Source organism: Salmo trutta, chromosome 19, assembly GCF_901001165.1.
Source record: "Salmo trutta chromosome 19, fSalTru1.1, whole genome shotgun sequence".
In the NCBI taxonomy this organism is placed as follows: Eukaryota; Metazoa; Chordata; class Actinopteri; order Salmoniformes; family Salmonidae; genus Salmo; species Salmo trutta.
The window spans coordinates 44,634,833-44,657,173 of NC_042975.1; the positions used below are offsets into that span (position 1 = coordinate 44,634,833).

The following is a 22,341-nucleotide window of genomic DNA, read 5'->3' on the forward strand; positions in this document are numbered from 1 at the left end:
TATTTGAAAGTGATGCAGAAGGTTACAATTGGTGGAATCACGCCATATTTAGACTAGATGTTAAGCAAGGTTGGAATGTGAAGCAATGAGAAAGGGTAACAGTCTACTTAATACCCAATATATTTTGAACCAATGTCCTCAGAGTTACCAGACTCGAAAATCCAAGCAGTATTGTTTTTCTTCGGGAAGTGTTCAATACACATAGGTTGACAATAAATGTGGCTCAATTCACAGTTTCAGAGTCCCACAATAAGAGGTACGATGCAAATGTTCTCTGGGTGTCACAGAGTAGACTGATACCTATGGATTGTGGATCAATGACATGGGATAAGGTGATACAGTGAAATAAGTATGCCCCCAATGCAATTCTAAAGTAGAATACATAGTGTGATTTCAACATATGTCAAATTAACAAAATTGTATTTTGTTGATTTGATATAACATTCCAACCTCGTTTAGAACGATCTATTCAATTACGGCATAATTCTACTATTTGTATTCATTTGCATCACTGTCAATGACATACTTTTACTTTGAAGGCTAACCGCAAAGTCCACTTTTGTGGCTAATCCTTATTGTGGCTAGCTTCACATAGATGGGTCCGACCACCATTAAATCAAATAAAAAATGTCTTATAAATTAGGGTTATTTTACATGATGACACCAAACTATATAGTTAGCTAACGCCAGGTAGCCATAGTGGTTAGACCATTGGCCCAGTAACCGAAAGGTTGCTAGATCGAATCCCCGAGCTGACAAGGTAAAAATTGTCGTTCTGCCCCTGAACAAGGCAGTTTACCCACTGTTCCTAGGCCGTCATTGTAAATAATAATGTGTTCTCAACTGACTTGCCTAGTTAAATAAAATAATAAAAAATAGCTACTGAAACATTACATCGTTTTGCTATGTTTTTGGGGAAGAACATTGTTTGCATCCATGAGCTAGCTAGCATTTTTTAATGATCAGCACTGTAGGTGTGTGAGACAACTTTACCAGCATCATAGCATACGTATCGATGAATCGTTGTGACATATGAAATACAAGCGATAGTGCAATCACTGTGTAATAACTCCGTAAATAAATTTATGAACGCGTTAAGGTGACGTGTGACTTGCAATCGTATTCAGGTCCTGATTGGTCAACAAGCTTATTTGACACGTCAAATAGTGTTATTTGACATGCATCTTTTTTGACATGCAAAGACCCAAACGGCATTCCATAGAAATCCTGGTTGAGAATGAAATGACTGAACAACTGTACAATGAAACAGCACAGCAAGTGACAGAAATAGGTTTTCATTATGGTTTTACAGGTAATGGGGACATACGTAAATGCCAACAAAATAACTTTTTGGTCAGTGTGGTGTGTGTGACCTTTATTTAACTAGGCAAGTCAGTTAAGAACAAATTCTTATTTACAATGACGGCCTACCCCGGCCAAACCCAGACGACGCTGGGCCAATTGTGTGCCGCCCTATGGGACTCCCAATCACGGCCGAATGTGATACAGCCTGGATTGGAACCAAGGACTGCAGTGCCTTAGACCGCTGCGTCGATGTGTTTGTGTCCTCTAAACTCATCTAAACTCAACTGCATTGATTTTCAGCAAACTTGACATGTGTAAATATTTGTATGACCATAACAATAATCAACAACTGAGACATAAACTGAACAAGTTCCACAGACATGTGACTAACAGAAATGGAATGTGTCCCTGAACAAAGGGGGGGGGCACCAGCTGCATTAAGTACTGCAGTGCATCTCCTCCTCATGGACTGCACCAGATTTGACAGTTCTTGCTGTGAGATGTTACCCCACTCTTCCACCAAGGCACCTGCAAGCTCCCGGACATTTCTGGGGGGGAATGACCCTAGTCCTCACCCTCCGATCCAACAGGTCCCAGACATGCTCAATGGGACAGAGATCCAGCCTCTTCGCTGGCCATAGCAGAATACTGACATTCCTGTCTTGCAGGAAATCACACAAAGATTGAGCAGTATGGCTGGTGGCATTGTCATGCTGGAGGGTCATGTCAGGATGAGCCTGCAGGAAGGGTACCACATGAGGGAGGAGGATGTCTTCCCTGTAACGCACAGCGTTGAGATTGCCTGCAATGACAACAAGCTCAGTCCAATAATGCTGACACACCACCCCAGACCATGACGGAACCTTCACCTCCAAATTGATTCCACTCCAGAATACAGACCTCGGTGTAACGCTTATTCCTTCGACGTTAAACGTGAATCCGACCATCACCCCTGGTGAGACAAAACCGCGACTCGTCAGTGAAGAGCACTTTGAAAGTACTGTCTGGTCCAGCGACGGTGGGTTTGTGCCCACAGGCAACGTTGTTGATGTCTGGTGAGGACCTGCCTTACAACAGGCCTTCAAGCCCTGAGTCCAGCCTCTCTCAGCCTATTGCGGACAGTCTGAGCACTGATGGAGGGATTGTGCATTCCTGGTGTAACTCGGCCGACAGATGTTGTTGCCATCCTGTACTTGTCCCACAGGTGTGACGTTCAGATGTACCGATCCTGTGCAGGTGTTGTTACACGTGGTCTGCCACTGTGAGGATGATCAGCTGTCCATTCTGTCTCCCTGTAGCACTGTCTTATGCATCTCACAGTATGGCCACATCTGCAGTCCACATGTCTCCTTGCAGCATGCCTAAGGCACATCCACGCAGATGAGCAGGGACCCTGGGCACCTTCCTTTTGGTGTTTTCCAGAGTCAGTATAAAGGCCTCTTCAGTGTCCTAAGTTTTCATAACTGTGACCTTAATTGCCTACCGTCTGTAAGCTGTTAGTGTCTTAATGAACATGCACCTGTGGAACGGTCGTTAAATGTTTATGGTTCATTCAACAACCATGGGAAACAGTGTTTAAACCCTTCACAATGAAGATAATTTGATTTTTTACGAATTATCTTTGAAAGACAGGGTCGAGTTTATTTAACTGTACTAGAATGCTTAAAAGGCAACAAAAGAAATGTTGGCAAATAAAAATGTAATATTGGTGCATCTCGATAATTACAGCCTTATTCTAAAATGGATGAAATAGTTTTTTCCCCCTCAATCTACACACAATAACCCATAACGCCAAAGCAAAAACAGATTGATACATTTTTGCACATAAAAAAAAATAATAATACATTTAAATAAGTATTCAGACTCTTTACTTCGCTCTTTGTTGAAGCACCTTTGGCAGTGATTACAGCCTCGAGTCTTGGGTATGACGCTAACCCTTATTTTACCAGGTACATTGACTGAGAACACATTCTCATTTACAGCAACGACCGGGGGAATACTTACAGGGGAAAGGGGGGGGATGAATGAGCCAATTGTAAACTGGGGATGATTAGGTGACCGTGATGGTATGAGGGCCAGATTGGGAATTTAGCCAGGACAACGGGATTAACACCCCTACTTTTACAATTAGTGCCATAGGATCTTTAGTGACCACAGAGAGTCAGGGCACCTGTTTAACGTTCCATCCGAAAGGCGGCACCCTACATAAGGCAATGTCCCTGCCCTGGGGCATTGGGATATTTTTTTTAACCAGAAAAAAGGGTGCCTACTACTGGCCCTTCAACACCACTTCCAGCAGCTTCTCGTCTCCCATCCAGGGACTGACCAGGACGAACCCTGCTTAGCTTCAGAAGCAAGCCAGCAGTGGGATGCAGGGTGGTATGCTGTTGGCCCAAGCTTGGCACACCTGCATCTGGGGACTTTCTCCCATTCTTCTGACAGTGCTTGAGAGGATCTGCAGAGGTTGCATGGGGAGCATTGCTGTACAGCTATTTTCTGGTCTCTCCACAGATGTTCGATCGGGTTCAAGTCCAGGCTCTGGCTGGGCCACTCAAGGACATTCAGAAACTTGTCCCGAAGCCACTCCTGTGTTGTCTTGGCTGTGTGCTTAGGGTCGTTGTCCTGTTGGAAGGTGAACCTTCACCCCAGCCTGAGGTCCTGAGCGTTCTGGAGCAGGTTTTCATCAAGGATCTCTGTATTTTGCGCTGTTCATCTTTGCCTCGATCCTGACTAGACTCCCAGTCCCTGCCGCTGAAAAACATCCCCACAGCATGATGCTGCCACCAACATGCTTCACTGTAGGGATGTTGCCAGGTTTCCTCCAGACGTGACACTTGGCATTCAGGCCAAAGAGTTCAATCTTGGTTTCATCAGGCCAGAGAATCTATTTTCTCAAGGTCTGAGAGTCCTTTAGGTGCCTCCAAGTGGGCTGTCATGTGCCTTTTATTGAGGAGTGGCTTCTGTCTGGCCACTCAACCATAAAGGCCTGATTGGTGGAGTGCTGCAGAGATGGTTGTCCAATCTCCACAGAGGAACTCTGGAGCTCTGTCAGAGTGACCATTAGGTTCTTGGTCACCTCCCTGACTAAGGCCCTTCTCCCCCGATTGTTCAGTTTGGCCGGGCGCCCAGCTCTAGGAAGTGTCTTGGTGGTTCCAAAAATCTTCCATTGAAGAATGATGGAGGAAATTGTTCTTGAGGACCTTCAATGCTGCAGAAATGTTTTGGTACCCTTGTTTAACACTTTTTTCATTACAACATGATTCCATGTGTTATTTCACACTTTTGATGTCTTCACTATTATTCTACAATGTAGAAAATTGGAGTGTGTAGGTATTTGTTGACGAAATTCGTGCTAATGTTGGGTTTGGCGCTGGCGCCCAAAAGACTCCCATTCACTCCTTGAAGGAGAGTTCTCATTGTCCTAGAATCACCCATGACATGGGCAACGTTTCCCCATCTCCTCAAAAGTATATCTGCCGTTGCTAATGACTCCACTTGGAGGCAAATCGATCTGCAGGTTGAACATGGTAAGATTGCAGACTACTAAATTGATAGTGCAGTTTGTTAGGTGAGTTTACAGCTAACTAGCTATGTTACATGCTGATATTGTCTTTGGTATTGTGTATAGCTACGTTTGCTAGCTAGCCAGCCAGCCAGCCCACCCAGAGAGAGAGCATTGCGAATTTTGTATTAGACTTGAGCTGCAACAGACTTTCCCCAAAATATTGTTCTCACATATTAATGTTATTTAACCTCTTGCGTATATCCTACCACTGGGGGCACCACAGCGCATTTTGGAAAAAATTAGTTCCCATTTTCAACGGCCTACTAATCAAACTCAGAAGCTAGGACATGCATATACTTATTTTATATGGATAGAAAACACCCTAAAGTTTCTAAAACTGTTTGAATGGTGTCTGAGTATAACAGAACTCGTATGGCAGTCAAAACCCCGATACCGATTGAACCAGGAAGTGGGATTCTGAATTGTGGACTCGACTTCACAGCCATCCCTGTAATTCACAACGTGAAAAAATGATAATTGAGCACTTTCCAGTGCATCCACTAGATGTCCCCAGTCTTTACAAAGTGTTTTGAGGCTTCTACAGTCGAAACTCAGTGTAGGAGACGATGTGGCAATTGGTCACAGTAGGAGGGCCATCAGCATTGTGACGTCGGCGGCCGTGTCTGCCCCCACCTTTGGAAACGTTTTGAAACACAATGAAATCGTCCCACTCGAATCTTATTGGCTCTCTTGTTGAAACAGGCCCTGAAGATTAATGTTATACAACGTTTGACATGTTTGAACGAACCTAACGGAGGGAAAATAGTCATTTTTCGTTAGCCAAGTGCCGCGCACGGATCAACATTTGGTTACAGCCTTAGGACGCGCTAACAACAGCAAGCTAATGGAACATAAAGGATGGACTTTTTCGACCGAAAATACATTTGTCGTGGACCTGGGATTCCTGGAAGTGCTTTCTGATGAAGACAACTAAAGGTGAGGGATTATTGGCAATATTATACAAGATCAGATGTGATGTGCGATTGTTCCAAGATGGCGACGAGCTAGGCTTTCTAGCTCATTTTCTGAGTATCGCATCCCCTTTTATCTCAAAGTGTGATTACCCTGTAAAGTTAATTTAAAATCTGTTATGACGGGTGTTTTCAAGAGATATTCATCTATAAACCTTAGATTGACAATATAAAAAAAAAAATCGTTTTCGAATAGTAATTTATAAAATTGTAGCACTGTTACCCGGGACGCATTTTATGGGAAAATAGTTAGTCAACGTCAGGTGCCGATGTAAAATGCTGTTTTTATATAGAAATATGACCTTTATTGAACAAAAGATTGCATGCTGTGTGTAACATGATGTCCTAGGTCATCTGATGAAGTTTGTAAAAGGTTAGTGCTGCATTTAGCTGTTTTTTGGTTATATGTGATGCATGTGCTTGGTCGGAAAATTCATATGATGCTACTTTTACCATGTACTCCTCTAACATAATCTAATATTGTGCTTTTCCTGTAAAACCTTTTTGAAATCGGACAACGAGGGTCGATTCAAGAGAGGTGTATCTATAAAACGATATGAGACAGTCCTATATTTGAAAAATAAAAATATTGAATTTCGTTATGCTAATGTCGCTAGGAGTTTTTCGCTGGAAAATGATCCCGCTAACGGGATGAGAGTCTCAAGAGGTATAAACACTGTACACATTAAAAAGGAATGAGTGGTTTTGGGTGGATTTTTCCTTCAAGTTCAAGGTCCGAATATGCAGAGATAGAAAATAGCATAAAAAAGGGAATTATGTTCCATTTATGCACGCTTAACTTGGGTCGGAATTCCCCCCCCCCCCCCCCCCCCCCCAAGTGATTAACATTTCTGCTATAAACAGAATTTCTGCTATAGAATTGGCTGTAGTTCAATAACCAAAAGCATTGTTTTCCATTAGCGCCAGCAGTTGGCTAAACAGCCGGTTAGAGACTCATTTTTATCCGCCTACTTGTTCCACTTAATATTAACTAGGTTACTTTTATTTATTTTTTTAAAGTGTCAATTCGCTAGTCCGTCGAGCCCTCTTCCGTTAGAATGAATGAAATGCATATTCTAGAGATCTATTGACAGCAGAGGTGCCTGTCAATCACAAAGCGAGCCCGCATCCCAGGTACAATGTGTGCGCGCTGTGGATGGTTGCAGTCAAATTTCTTTACACGGTGGAGGGAGAGAGAGCGCATGATGCTTGTGAATTTGCACGTCCAATGTAAGGTATGTCCACGGTATCGTATGTCAGGGTTTGCCAGACAGTGGCGCTAAAGTGAGTGACTCCTCTCGTCAGCCAATGTAGACTACCGAATCGGTGAGAGAGACGTTCATTTGGCTTCCTAATTTGCATAAGTCATCTGCCTAGGCCTACCAGTAACCTATGAAAACATTCCATGAAGATTGTGAATCACCACTACAGAAACAATAGGTAGTGGAGAGCCTCATTCTGGTCCAAATATGATAATTAGGGTCTTCACAAAATCGAGGCATTAAAACATAATTCAACAATATATTGACCTTCGGGAATCAACTAAACGTTTAAAAAAATGTTTTATTAATTTAATGAATTTGCTCAAGTTTATCATAAGACATGAACCCAATAAAATCAGTGATTCGTAGTTCGTGCAACTTTCTGAAGAAGCAACGAGAATTACCCCCGTCTGCGTGTGGTGCGCGTGTCTTCCACTTTGTGAAGCCGTTAGCGACGATGCTAATGAAAACAGTCTTCTGGTAGATGGATAGCCTTTCCCAAAAACCTTCTCAATTAAACGTTAACTACAAAGTAGCCTATGCTTACCTAGCAGAATGGTATCATGATTATTTTCATCAACCCAGTGGGTATTTGTTTTGCAAACTCTACAATGACAGGTGCGCTACAAATAAACAGCTAAACAACTGTCTCTTGCTAGGTGCGCACTTGAATTAAATGGTAATTACACCACAAAATGAACATTTCTCAGATTTTTTCCAGAGCTTATGTGGTCTCCTAAGCATAAGCATTGGTGTGGACCTAGAAAAACAACAAGATTGGATGTTTTAATTTAAAAATTGATTGAATTTGGGAAAGAACAAAACGGAATCAGGCAAAAATTAAGGATTTCATTGGGCCCTACCTAACAATACTTTTTCATTAATTGGGGCTATGTAAAATCCGAAAGATAATACTTAAGACTGATATAACCCTTATATTGTTTCAATATAACCTTTCATTTCTTTTCGATGATAATGTGAGCCATTTACTTAATTTCTGTTTTAATCAAATAAAAAATGTGAACAAACATCAGCGCCAATTCATATTGTGTAGTAAAACTGTAAATATGACTTTAATCTCAAGAGAAGACAGGTTAAATGTAAAAAGGTCCCTTAAAACAACAGCCCTGGGCCCATATCCACAAAGTGTCTCAAAATAGGAGTGCTGATCTAGGATCAGTTTAATATTTTAGATCATAATGAATATGATTATATGGACAGATGTGGACCTGATCCTAGTCCAGCACTCCTAAGCTGAGATGCTTTATGGATCGGGCCCAGATAATATAGGCCAAGACGATATCCAAAATGTTCAGTCATTTAAAATTGTAAAGGCATGTCTTTCTAGACAATACAACACAACACATTTTTCCAACCTGGGAGGTAAACAAGATAATTATTCAATCATTTCGCTGTGTATTTCAGATGGAATCAAGTCATTAGAATGTTCCAGAGGCCACCAAAATAGAGTGCATTTTCTGTTTGGCTGGCTACTCTATGCACTTGTGGAAAACACTGCTAAATAGATTTACTTCAAATTTAAAAGGCGTCATGTCATAGCTGACACCCCATTGTTTCAGCCAAATCGGTGAATCTTAATTCGGAGCAGATGGTTGAGTTTTTGGAAAACGTGGTCACATCAACTGAGGTAGATTTTACCAAAATTCAGTTACCAAGCTTTGCATCGGTTTATTAAAATGTTCAGTGTAAATTGTTACAGGGCTCTACGCTTACCTTTTTTTTTTTAACAAGGAACACGTGCGCCTAAGTTGAAAAGATGTTGGCGCACACAAAATAACAAAAGAGGTATTAATGCTAGAATCCTTAAAAATGGTCGCACTGTAGAGACCCGAGTTAAAAGTAGTCATTGTGCATAGTTCTATGGTTTGTTACACTTTGAAATCAAGAGTTTTTTGATTGGCATACATTTTAAGTGAAAAACCTGAGTCCGTTAACGTGGAATTGCCCAGAGGACAATTTATTGAAGCACTATAAAAACAGCCCAGCAATTCAAATACTCCATACAAAACCCAGACAATGAGGAGATCACTCTGTCCTCAAGTATCTTAAGCATGCAGGTAGACCATGGCATTCATTTTGGTCCATCTCAATGTTTCAATTAGCTGTGTGGACTAATGACAACACATTGGAACTTTCATATTCAACCTTGTAAAAGAAAATGTTTTTTTTAAGTGAATATTGAGATGTCATAACATTAATCTCCATTGGGCAGATCAAATGATTCCTGCTGAAGAGGCTGAGAGCAATACTGAAATATGTTGTACAACCACCAAAAAAAAGAATAGGCAGAAACAAAGATAAAAGGCAAATAGCCTTCAGTTTTTTATCTCAATGGCAGAATACAGTTGAAATGAGTTGTTGCATCAGGACCTGCACATCTGATAAGAACAATAACACTGTTAGTGATAATGGCATGACTTTGCTTAACTGACATGGATGACTGCAGCACAATGATCCTGTGAGTGGCCGGAGTTGAAACAAGCTTGTATGGGAGGGATTCTGAGCATCAGCACTATGGGGGGCCCCACAGTCGCATTCCCCAGCCTCCATAACTTGCGCTCTCCAACCATCCATCCATTCCTCATCCACCTAGGATAGACAACTGAGGACACTCGCTAACCCGTCCAATAGTCTATCCATAGATTTGAAGTAGTCTATACTAGAGGCCGACCGATTATGCTTTTTCAACGCCGATACCGATTATTGGGAGGACCAAAAAAAGCCGATAGAAATATATAAAATCGGCCGATTTAAAAATCGGTAATGCCAATTACAACAATACTGAATGAACACTTATTTTAACTTAATATAATACATAAATAAAATCAATTTAGTCTCAAATAATGAAACGTTCAATTTGGTTTAAATAATGCAAAAACACAGTGGAGAAGAAAGTAAAAGTGCAATATGTGCCACGTAAAAAAGCTAATGTTTAAGTTCCTTGCTCAGAACATGAGAACATATGAAAGCTGGTGGTTCCTTTTAACATGAGTCTTCAATATTCCCAGTTAAGAAGTTTTAGGTTGAAGTTATTATAGGAATCTCTCTATACCATTTGTATTTCATAGACCTTTGACTATTGGATGTTCTTATAGGCACTATAGTATTGCCAGCCTAATCTCGGGAGTTGAAAGGCTTGAAGTCATAAACAGTGCTGTGCTTCAAGCATTGCGAAGAGCTGCTGGCAAACGCAGTAAAGTGCTGTTTGGATGAATGCTTACGAGCCTGCTGCTGCCTACCACCACTCAGTCAGACTGCTCTATCAAATATCCAATCATAGACTTAATTATAATATAATAACACAGAAATACGAGCCTTAGGTCATTAATATGGTCAAATCCGGAAACTATCATTTCAAAAACAAAACGTTTATTTTTTCTGTGAAATACGGAACCGTTCCATATTTTATCTAACGGGTGGCAACCCTAAGTCTAAATATTTCTGTTACAATGCACAACCTTCAATGTTATGTCAATTACGTACAATTAATTACGGTCTTTGATAGGAAGAAATGGTCTTCACACAGTTCGCAACGAGCCAGGCGGCCCAAACTGCTGCATATATACCCTGACTCTGCTTGCACTGAACGCAAGAGAAGTGACAATTTCCCTAGTTAATATTGCCTGCTAACATGAATTTCTTTTAACTAAATATGCAGATTAAAAAATATATATACTTGTGTATTGATTTTAAGAAAGGCATTGATGTTTATGGTTAGGTCCATTGGTGCAACGATTGTGCTTTTTTTTGTGAATGCGCTTTTGTTAAATCATCACCCATTTGGCGAAGTAGGCTGTGATTCGATGATAAATTAACAGGCACCGCATTGATTATATGCAACGCAGGACAAGCTAGTTAAACTAGTAATATCAACCATGTGTCGTTAACTAGCATTATGTTAAGATTGATTGTTTTTTATAAGATAAGTTTAATGCTAGCTAGCAACTTACCTTGGCTCATTGCTGCACTCGCGTAACAGGTGGTCAGCCTGCCACACAGTCTCCTCGTGGATTGCAATGTAATCGGCCATGCCGATTAATAGGTCAACTTTTCATCAATACCCCTCTCAACAGCATATACTGTACATGTAAAGGATAAACAGGTTCCCAACAGCATGACTAATAGCCTACGTCCAAGACGGTAATACATTCAAACAAAATAATCAGCAATTAGGCTGATGCACCATGCCAACGTCTACATTTCACAAATGCTGTTGATTAACACACCAGTACACCAATGGCTGGACTACATCCATCTAGAGCTCGCAATACTGTACTCATAAAAATGTTAGTGGAAAAAAGTGGGTCTGTCTAGGCTGGGGGAGCCCAAGGGTGGGTATGGTTTTGAAAGATATAAGACAGCTTTGCGATAGGATCGTTTTTGTCATTGGCCCATAAAAAGGTTCTCCGTAAGTGGTCATTCAGTCATAATCAGTGGCGATTTTACCATGTAAATCTTGATGGGGCAAACGTAACAATTTCTTCAGATGCATGCCAGCAAAGCCACTACACAACACCAAACAATACATTAATTTAACTATAATGGTGGCAAACGGTGCCCACAAACTGTTAGGGCCTACATAAAGCTGTCCCAACATCAGAGCTTTGTTTTCAGCACCATAAAGTGAATCCTTACCACTGCTACACCTGGCTATCAGTGGAGCCTTGTCTGGCAGCGAAACAGTTCATTCAGCCTCATTTACTGCCTTTTTAAAAACCATAGCTGACACAGCTGACTTGCTTAAATAACTATGGCTTCTACTGACTCCTTGTGGATTTGTGTAACTCGATAAAAACCACATCCTTCAATAATAATGAACGCTGACATGAGAAGCACAAACTACGACATAAGGGAACGATGAGGGGATCTAAGGCAAGCCGTAATTTCGAATAAGACATTAATGAGCGAGCTAAGACGGACGTAGTCAATATAACTATTTGTTCAGCACTTTGAAATGTACAGTGACAGAATTCAGAACATTTGCGGATTCTTACAGTATTCTCCCTGTACACCAAGTTAGTAATCGTATGATAAATTACTGGGGCATATAAGGAGACAATGAAAGCTTTTACAGTATTCAATGATTACATTAATCCAAGACTGCCTATAGGCTACATGTGCACCACCAAGTCAGAATAGAAGGCAAAATTAAGAGGTGCAAATAGACCAAATTATTTGGGTGAGGCACATGGGCTACTAACATCGTACTACACAACATACACTTAGTATTACTTAACAGTATACATAGATCCCTGGCATATTACGTCATTTATACAGCAGCATACAAGACATAGGCCTATTTCAGCACTGTAATACTTGAACAGGAAGGTGGCATGGCGGTTCTTCTTGTGTGCAAACTTTGTCATCAAAGTCTGGCGTTCTATGGATTTATGGTGCTTTCAAGACAACTGGGAACTCAGAAAAACACTAGGTCGAATCATGACGTCAGCCATCTTCAGGTCGGAAAGTCAAAGCTCTAGAAAGAGGCCAGAGTTCCCGACTTCTGAGTTGGATGACCGTTCAAAATGTATTTTCCCCAGTCGGAGCTCATTCTTTTCCTTAGTTCCCAGTTGTCTTGAACGCACCGAAGTCGGAGATTTCCCAGTTCTGAGTTCTCAGTTGTTTTGAACCCAGCAGAAGTCATGCTGGATTGACAGCATGGCCAATGTATTCAACATTTTCTGGCCCATGGTGTGTGAGTGTGAATGTTTATCCTTTTAAGCTTGGAAAATAGACCCTTTCAGACAGACATTTTAAATCCTTAAACCCAGACTTGGACCAAACACCCTCCCCACCAAATAGCAAGCAGGGGAAGCAAAATAGTGATTGCAGTTAACCACTGATTCCTTCTAAACTACTCATTGGTGAATTTGCGATTTCCAACTTGTTGCGTAATGGTTATGTCCAATGGCCGATGCGCACCGATACATTTAATCTATAATTTCCTCTTAAAATGTTCACTCCCGAGTGGTGCAGCGGTCTAAGGCACTGCATCTCAGTGCAAGTGACGTCACTACAGTCCCTGGTTCTAATCCAGGCTGGATCACATCCAGCCGTGATCGGGAGTCCCATGGGGTGGAGCACAATTGGCCCAGCGTCTGGGTTTGGCCGGGGTAGGCTGTCATTGTAAATAAAAATTTGTTTTTAACTGACTTGCTTAGTTAAATAAAGGTTAAATCAAAATATATTCATATGAAGGATTGAAAAGGATTTGCCAGTAGATTGTCAATGTTATTCATGATGATGGCTGCTTGTCTAGCTAGCTAGCTAAGATTTTGAAAGTATGATGTTGACATTATCAGTCCAATCAAAGCTACGGTAGATAAGGTGATTTGACATCATTTTTATCTGTGGCCAATGACCTTGAGCCTTCTTGAATGGGCACTTCTAATATAAATCTATGGCAACAACCAACGGGGCTTGAACTGCCTAGCTCTCCCTGAAGATTCTGCAGTGACGTAGTGTCCCCATGAGTGACAGAACACTGAGCCAAACACAGTGCAACTAGAGAAAACTACCAACGCCTATGCTCTGTGCTTTCGTTGGCTGCCCCTCCACCACAGAAAGCACTGAGCTGAAACACCTGCATTTTGCAGCTGACTTACTCAAGAGACCATGTATGTATGCAGCTTTATTAACTGAAGGATTTTTATTTTATTACATTTTTTGCAAACTGATATGCAACACCAATTAATGCCAAAATGACATGCAAAAATAGGCCAATTGTAATATATATATATATATATATATATATATATATATATATATATATATATATAGTACCAGTCAAAGTTCCGACACCTACTCATTGAAGGTTTTTTGTACTATTTTCCACATTGTAGAATAATAGTGAAGACATCAAAAATATGAAATAACACATATGGAATCATGTAGTAACCAAAAAAAGTGATAAACAAATCAAAATACATTTTATATTTGAGATTCTTCAAAGTAGCCACCCTTTGCCTTGATGACAGCTTTGCACACTCTTGGCGTTCTCTCAACCAGCTTCATGAGGTTGTCACCTAGAATGTATTTCAATGAACAGGTGTGCCTTGTTAAAAGTTAATTTGTTGTATTTCTTTCCTTCTTAATGCGTTTGCGCCAATCAGTTGTGTTGTGACAAGGTAGGGGTGGTATACAGAAGATATTTGGTAAAAGACCAAGTCCATATTATTGCAAGAACAGCTCAGATAAGCAAATAGAAATGACAGTCCATCATTACTTTAAGACAGGAAGGTCAGTCAATTCGGAAAAAGTAAAGAACTTTAAAAGTTTCTTCAAGTGCAGTTGCAAAAACCATCAAGCACTATGATGAAACTGTCTCTCATGAGGACTGCCACAGGAATAGAAGACCCAGAGTTACCTCTGCTGCAGAGTATACGTTCATTAGAGTTACTAGCCTCAGAAATTGCAGCCCAAATAAATGCTTCACAGAGTTCAAGTAACAGACACCTCAACATCAACTGTTCAGAGGAGACTGCGTGAATCAGGCCTTCATGGTCGAATTGCTGCAAAGAAACCACTACTAAAGGACACCAATAAGAAGAAGAGACTTGCTTGGGCCAAGAAACACGATCAATGGACATTAGACCAGTGAAAATCTGTCCTTAAGTCTGATTAATCCAAATTAGATTTTTCATTCCAACCGCTGTGTCTTTGTGAGAGGCAGAGTAAGTGAACGGATGTCCTCCGCATGTATAGTTCCCACCGTGAAGCATGGAAGTGGTGTGATGGTGCTTTGCTGGTGACACCGTTTGTGATTTATTTAGAATTCAAGGCACACAACCAGCATGGCTACCACAGCATTCTGCAGTGATACACCATCCCATCTGGTTTGCGCTTAGTGGGACAATCATTTGTTTTTCAACAGGACAATGACACAACACACTTCCAGGCTGTGTAAGGGCTATTTGACCAAGGAGTAGATTGATGGGGTGCTGCATCAGATGACTTGGCCTCCAAAATCACCCAACCTCAATCCAATTGAGATGGTTTGGGATGAGTTGTAACGCAGAGTGAAGGAAAAGCAGCCAAAAAGTGCTCAGCATGAGGGAACCCCTTCAAGACTGTTCAAGACTGTTGGAAAAGCATTCCAGGTGAAGCTGGTTGAGAGAATGCCAAGAGTGTGCAAAGCTGTCATTAAGGCAAAGGGTGGCTACTTTGAAGAAACTCAAATATAAAATCTATTTTGATTTGTTTAACACTTTTTTGGTTAATACATGATTCCATATGTGTTATCTCATCGTTTTGATGTCGTCACTATTATTCTACAATGTAGAAAATAGTAAAAATAAATAGAAACCCTTGAATGAGTAGGTGTCCTAACTTTTGACTGGTACTTATACTGTATATACACACCACCATTCAAAAGTTTGCAGTCACTTAGAAATGTCCTTGTTTTTGAAAGAAAACCATATTTTTTGTCCATTAAAATATCAAATTGATCAGAAGTACAGGGTAGACATTGCTAATGTTGTAAATGACTATTGTAGCTGGAAATGGCAGATTTTTAATGGAATATCAACATAAGCGTACAGAGGCCCATTATTAGCAACCATCACTCATGTGTTCCAATGGCACATTGTGATAGCTAATCCAAGTTTATCATTTTAAAAGGCTAATTGAGCATTAGAAAACCCTTTTGCAATTATGTTAGCACAGCTGAAAACTGTTGTTCTGATTAAAGCAGCAATAAAACTGGCCTTCTTTAGACGTTGAGTATCTGGAGCATCAGCATTTGTTGGTTTGATTACAGGCTCAAAAAAGGCCAGAAACACCAGTCTCAACGTCAACAGTGAGGAGGCGACTCCAGGATGCTGGCCTTCTAGGCAGAGTTGCAAAGAAAAAGCCATATCTCAGACTGGCAAATAAAAATAAAAGATTAAGATGGGCAAAAGAACACAGACACTGGACAGAGGAACTCTGCCTAGAAGGCCAGCATCCCGGAGTCGCCTCCTCACTGTTGACATTGAGACTGGTGTTTTGCAGGTACTATTTAATGAAGCTGCTAGTTAGGACTTGAGGCATCTGTTTCTCAAATTAGACACTAAAGTACTTGTCCTCTTGCTCAGTTGTGCACCGGGGCCTCCCACTCCCCTTTCTATTCTGGTTAGAGACAGTTTGCACTGTTCTGTGAAGGATGTAGTACACAGCGTTGTACCAGATCTTCAGTTTCTTGCCAATTTCTCACATGGAATAGCCTTCAATTCTCAGAACAAGAATAGACTGACGAGTTTCAGAAGAAAGTTCTTTGTTTCTGGACATTTTGAACCTGTAATCGAACCCACAAATGCTGATGCTCCAGATACTCAACTAGTCTAAAGAAGGCCAGTTTTATTGCTTCTTTAATCAGAACAACAGTTTTCAGCTGAGCTAACAATTGCAAAAGGGTTCTCTAATGATCAATTAGCCTTTTAAAATTATAAACTTGGATTAGCTAACACAATGTGCCATTGGAACACAGGAGTGATGGTTGCTGATAATGGGCCTCTGTACGCTTATGTACATATTCCATTAAAAATCTGTTGTTTCTAGCTACAAACATCATTTAAAACATTAACAATGTCTACACTGTATTTCTGATCAATGTTATGTTAATGGACAAAGAATGTGTTTTCTTTCAAAAACAAGGACATTGTTAAGTGACCCCAAACTTTTGAACATGAGATATATATATATATATATTGCTCAAAAAAATAAAGGGAACAATAAAATAACACATCCTAGATCTGAATGAATGAAATAATCTTATTAAATACTTTTTTCTTTACATAGTTGAATGTGCGGACAACAAAATCACAAAAATAATCAATGGAAATCCAATTTATCAACCCATGGAGGTCTGGATTTGGAGTCACACTCAAAATTAAAGTGGAAAACCACACTACAGGCTGATCCAACTTTGATGTAATGTCCTTAAAACAAGTCAAAATGAGGCTCAGTAGTGTGTGTGGCCTCCACGTGCCTGTATGACCTCCCTACAACGCCTGGGCATGCTCCTGATGAGGTGGCGGATGGTCACCTGAGGGATCTCCTCCCAGACCTGGACTAAAGCATCCGCCAACTCCTGGACAGTCTGTGGTGCAACGTGGCGTTGGTGGATGGAGCGAGACATGATGTCCCAGATGTGCTCAATTGGATTCAGGTCTGGGGAACGGGCGGGCCAGTCCATCGCATCAATGCCTTCCTCTTGCAGGAACTGCTGACACACTCCAGCCACATGAGGTCTAGCATTGTCTTGCATTAGGAGGAACCCAGGGCCAACCGCACCAGCATATGGTCTCACAAGGGGTCTGAGGATCTCATCTCGATACCTAATGGCAGTCAGGCTACCTCTGGCGAGCACATGGAGGGCTGTGCGGCCCCCCAAAGAAATGCCACCCCACACCATGACTGACCCACCGCCAAACCGGTCATGCTGGAGGATGTTGCAGGCAGCAGAACGTTCTCCACGGCGTCTCCAGACTCTGTCACATGTGCTCAGTGTGAACCTGCTTTCATCTGTGAAGAGCACAGGGCGCCAGTGGCGAATTTGCCAATCTTGGTGTTCTCTGGCAAATGCCAAACGTCATGCACGGTGTTGGGCTGTAAGCACAACCCCCACCTGTGGACGTCGGGCCCTCATACCACCCTCATGGAGTCTGTTTCTGACCGTTTGAGCAGACACACGCACATTTGTGGCCTGCTGGAGGTCATTTTGCAGGGCTCTGGCAGTGCCTCTCCTGCTCCTCCTTGCACAAAGGCGGATGTAGTGGTCCTGCTGCTGGGTTGTTGCCCTCCTACGGCCTCCTCCACGTCTCCTGATGTACTGGCCTGTCTCCTGGTAGCGCCTCCATGCTCTGGACACTACGCTGACAGACACAGCAAACCTTCTTGCCACAGCTCGCATTGATGTGCCATCCTGGATGAGCTGCACTACCTGAGCCACTTGTGTGGGTTGTAGACTCCGTCTCATGCTACCACTAGAGTGAAAGCACCGCCAGCATTCAAAAGTGACCAAAACATCAGCCAGGAAGCATAGGAACTGAGAAGTGGTCTGTGGTCACCACCTGCAGAACCACTCCTTTATTGGGGGTGTCTTGCTAATTGCCTATAATTGCCGCCTGTTGTCTACTCCATTTGCATAACAGCATGTGAAATTTATTGTCAATCAGTGTTGCTTCCTAAGTGGACAGTTTGATTTCACAGAAGTGTGATTGACTTGGAGTTACATTGTGTTGTTTAAGTGTTCCCTTTCTTTTTTTGAGCAGTGTATATACACACTAAACGGGTAGGGCTCAAAACCTGCCCTGAATGACAGGTCTCCACTGGTCATAATCATACCTCAAATGGTGACTAAACCGTAGCTGACAAAACACAGGTTTAGTTTCCTACTAAATCATATACAATGTGGTGTTTTCATCTAAGTTATCTACACTGATCCTCCTCGTACAGGCCACACAGGCTCTGTCCAGGAAGAAAGAAAAAGAAAAACACTTGGAGGAGGTGGACATCAATAAACCACTTAGCTAGCTATGCATTACAGATATGACCTTAACAGGCCAGGCATCTTAAAATATAACGGCTGTAGTTTATATCCAACAGGCAATTAACATTACAATGGTGAGCAAGCAGCGGATGATGCTGGCTACCTCCGTGTCCCCAGAGGAGAATGATCGTGTTGTTTCCTTGGTCTCATCATGAGACAGCGCAACAGCCAGGTTCACCCATAGCTACGATGACATATCAAAACTCCTATGAAGCTCTCCCAGCAGAACATTTTACAAAACTGTGCAAACAAACATTTGATGAAGATGCATAATATCATTTGAGTCGGGTATGCATACACAATTTATTGAGAGCGAGATACCTTGCCCAACGCTAATGTCATGTTCAATGGGACTTCGGATCTGGTCACACAGCGCCTGGGTGGACAACATGGTTAGAGCGGATGGCTGGCAGACTCGACAGAGAAGACGAGGGGCGCTATCAAGCTAGTAGCTAACTGGCGAACATCGACTCAAAGGCAACACAGCATGGCGAGGTAGCCAATAGAATATACATGAATAGCCAAGTTGAGAGCAAATGCTTTATTCATGTACGGCTCATTTTTTTTTTAGACAATGATTGATCGATTTTAAAATGACAAAGGGTACCCCCAATAACATCTTTACCTGAATATTAGGATTAGCCCACGTTTGCTAGCTAGCTGGTTCTGGTTGGTGGAGGTGATGCTGTGTTGGAGAGAGAGAGAGAAAAGCACGCTTACCCGTTCTCGTGGTTTATCTTCGTTGGTGGTTGGCTCTCGATATTTTTACCGCGTCACTGATCAAATATAAAACGAACATAAAGAGTATCTGGTTACTGGCATTAGTGACTTAATTCAATGCCTCTGTTTAAAATTCCAGCTGGCAGCGTATTTCTGTTAAATCCGCATCCTTGAATCAGATCTTTTCACGCTGCTTGTGCAGCACGGCGTGATACGGAACATAAGCAGACCTCTACATTTGACAGAGTAAAGGGAAAGCAATGGTGGTAGGCTACTCGCACGGATATACCAAGTCGTTTACAAGTGAGCATCTGAGAGATGTCCGCAGTTTCCTAGATAACCTCCGACGGTCGTCCCCGTATTCCGTTCGTTCAACAGGGAGAAAGAAAGAATGAATGATACGGGGGCGGCGGCGGGGGGGACTGAGAACGCTCAGTCAATCACATTCATACCGCGGAGACACGCAAAGCCTCCAGAGTGGTGCTGTCCCTGGTTCAGAATTCCAACCCAACAATTCCCGTTTATTAGTCGAAATATTGGGCTCCTTTGTGGACCCCATGCATACACGGTATCCTTTCTGCAAATGTGAACAGAGAAACGGTTTTGTTTTTTGTGTGGGGGCGGATGAATATTGTACATTGTGTGTAATGAGTCAGGTAGGCCTATACCAGTGGCTAAATTGATCAAATTACTTATTTCAATCACGTGTTGGAACTATCCCAAAACGTGTCATTCTGACGCGTCTACATCGATATGATCCTCCTGGCAAATCGATTATTTCTTTTTTAAATCGGACCATAGGCTATTTATCGATTCTTCCATCCTCCATAGAAATAGCAACGGATCAATATAGTCTGATTACAGCGGCACACTCCCCAATAGTGTGTGAATGTACAGTAGCCTAAACACAAACCTGTTGCCCTCCACGTCCTATGCATTTCAGTAAAACACTCATGCAGCAATGCATATATATATATTTTCCAGTTGAGTTTATTTGCTCAGGGAAACAATCACACAGACAAAAAGCTGTCAGCCAGGAGCCTGTATGCAGGATGAGGCAGGATAGTCACTGTATTTAACTCAAAACATGAGCATCCACCTTTATGATATAGTCTTAAAATGACTGCAGACAGAGAGGGGCAGAACTTGCTCCATTTATACAGTGAAAGTTATAAGAAATGTTACACCTATGTTTTTGACAAATAGACTAGGAACACATTAGTAGGAAGCAGAGCACACCTACATTACAGATGAGTGTGTTTATCAGTGTAGCCAAAATGGTCTAAACCAAACAATGATCAAGCTCTTCTCTATTGTCCTTGTGTGTTGCTATGTTGGTCACTGTGCCCCCCATGCACTCTATATGTCTGTCCCACGTTTATCCTTTCTATGAGCCATGTAGTGCAGTGATTAGGAGATGAGAGATGGCTCAAACGGGTTGTCTGTTGGTGTGTGTGTCGTGCCCGACGGGGGGGGGGGGGGGGGGGGGGGGGTGAAATCTGACAGGGGGTGGTGAAGAGTCAAATCTACCAGTCGGTCCAGGGGAAGTCCTCCGGACGAGACATTTACCATCTGGACTCTCCCTTCACATTAACGGTTCTGATACCGAGTCAGAGAGAGTGACCCAGTCCACTCATCTATCTGAAGCGGGAATAGGTGTGTGTGGGTGTGTGTCGCAAATGATGTTTAACAAACTGTCTGTATCTCTGCCTTGGGAACTTGGGAATGGCCCACCAACGTAGTTTGGACACCCATGCAATTCTACCTCCAAACTTTCTTTGTCTCCTTCTTCATCTCTCTTTCACTCTGTGTTTCTCTCTCTCTTTATGTGCTATAGACTGATACAAACCAGAGCATTTTACCAGTGTTCAATAGAGCATCCCATCCCCCCAGAGCCCCTCCATTCCATTCCCGCCCCTACCTGGTCCCCCCTTTTAAACAGACGGACAATCCACAATCCACTGTGACAAAGGGAAAGAGCTGAGTGCAGGATATCAGGGTGCTACTGGCAGCCAGACTCTGGCCGGCACAGTGCTTACACAGGGGTGCTTTCTGCAGATTGCAGCAGTTTGAGCTAAACCCCCCTCTGTCCACTCACTATGGACAGGACCTAGAGGGGGAGTGGGAGGAGGGCATCACAAGTGTGAGGGATGGTGTGGGGTAGTGAAAATCAGTCATATTTGTTTGTTACTTTGACGGTCTGTTTTACACACCATTTTTGATGTTGTTGTCCATGGTTTGCTCTCATAATGAGTGCGTCTGTCTTTGCAGTTGATAATCCCATCCTCAGCCAGAGCATGTGATACATGTGACTCCATTACAGGGCCCACCACCCTGCTACCATTGCTGTGGGCCTGACTGCTGTAGCTAACCCCAGGGGAGAGGGGAAAGGGGAGGAGATGGATGTATATAGAGTGAGACACAGGAGGTGAGAGTTAGGGAGGGAGGGAGTATACCCCAGAGAGGATGGAGATCAAACAGAACAGGCCTCTGCAGCCTGTGGCAGAAAGCACACGGCCCTCTACCACAATTTCCCACATCAGTCCCACCTCGTCTTCCTTAGTGCTGGCCTTTTCTCTCAGCTCTTACCTCAGATGTGTGATTCACTCCAGAAGAATGAGCTTCCTCAACTGAGTGCTCTCACAGAATGGGATTCCATGGTTGAAATGCTATGGTTGATTACTCCTGGCCGGAACCACAGAATGCAAATATATTATTATTGTTCAACATTAATTCATGTGGAAATTATGAAATTATAGCATTAAGCAATAACGCCCGAGGGGGTGTGGTATATGGCCAATATACCACGGCTAAGGGATTTTCTTATACACGACTCAACGCGGAGTGCCTGGATACAGCTCTTAGCTGTGGTATTTTGGCCATATACCACAAACCCCAGAGGTGCCTTATTGCTATTATAAACTGGTTACCAATGTAATTAGAGCAATAAAAATACATGTTATACGG

General features: G+C 42.2%; 1 protein-coding gene across 3 annotated transcripts in view; it reads right to left on the bottom strand.

Annotated features, from left to right (window-relative positions):
* The window catches only part of LOC115154710 (spectrin beta chain, non-erythrocytic 1-like), a 107,641-nt gene extending 87,714 nt beyond the window's left edge, over positions 1 to 19,927 (bottom strand). For 2 of the 3 annotated variants that reach the window (XM_029701199.1, XM_029701198.1), the window contains exon 1: positions 19,375 to 19,927. The gene's annotated coding sequence lies outside the window, so the exon portion shown is untranslated. The remainder of the gene's footprint in view (positions 1 to 19,374) is intronic. The other variant, XM_029701201.1, reaches the window with a different exon arrangement.
* Positions 19,928 to 22,341: the final 2,414 nt, after the last annotated feature.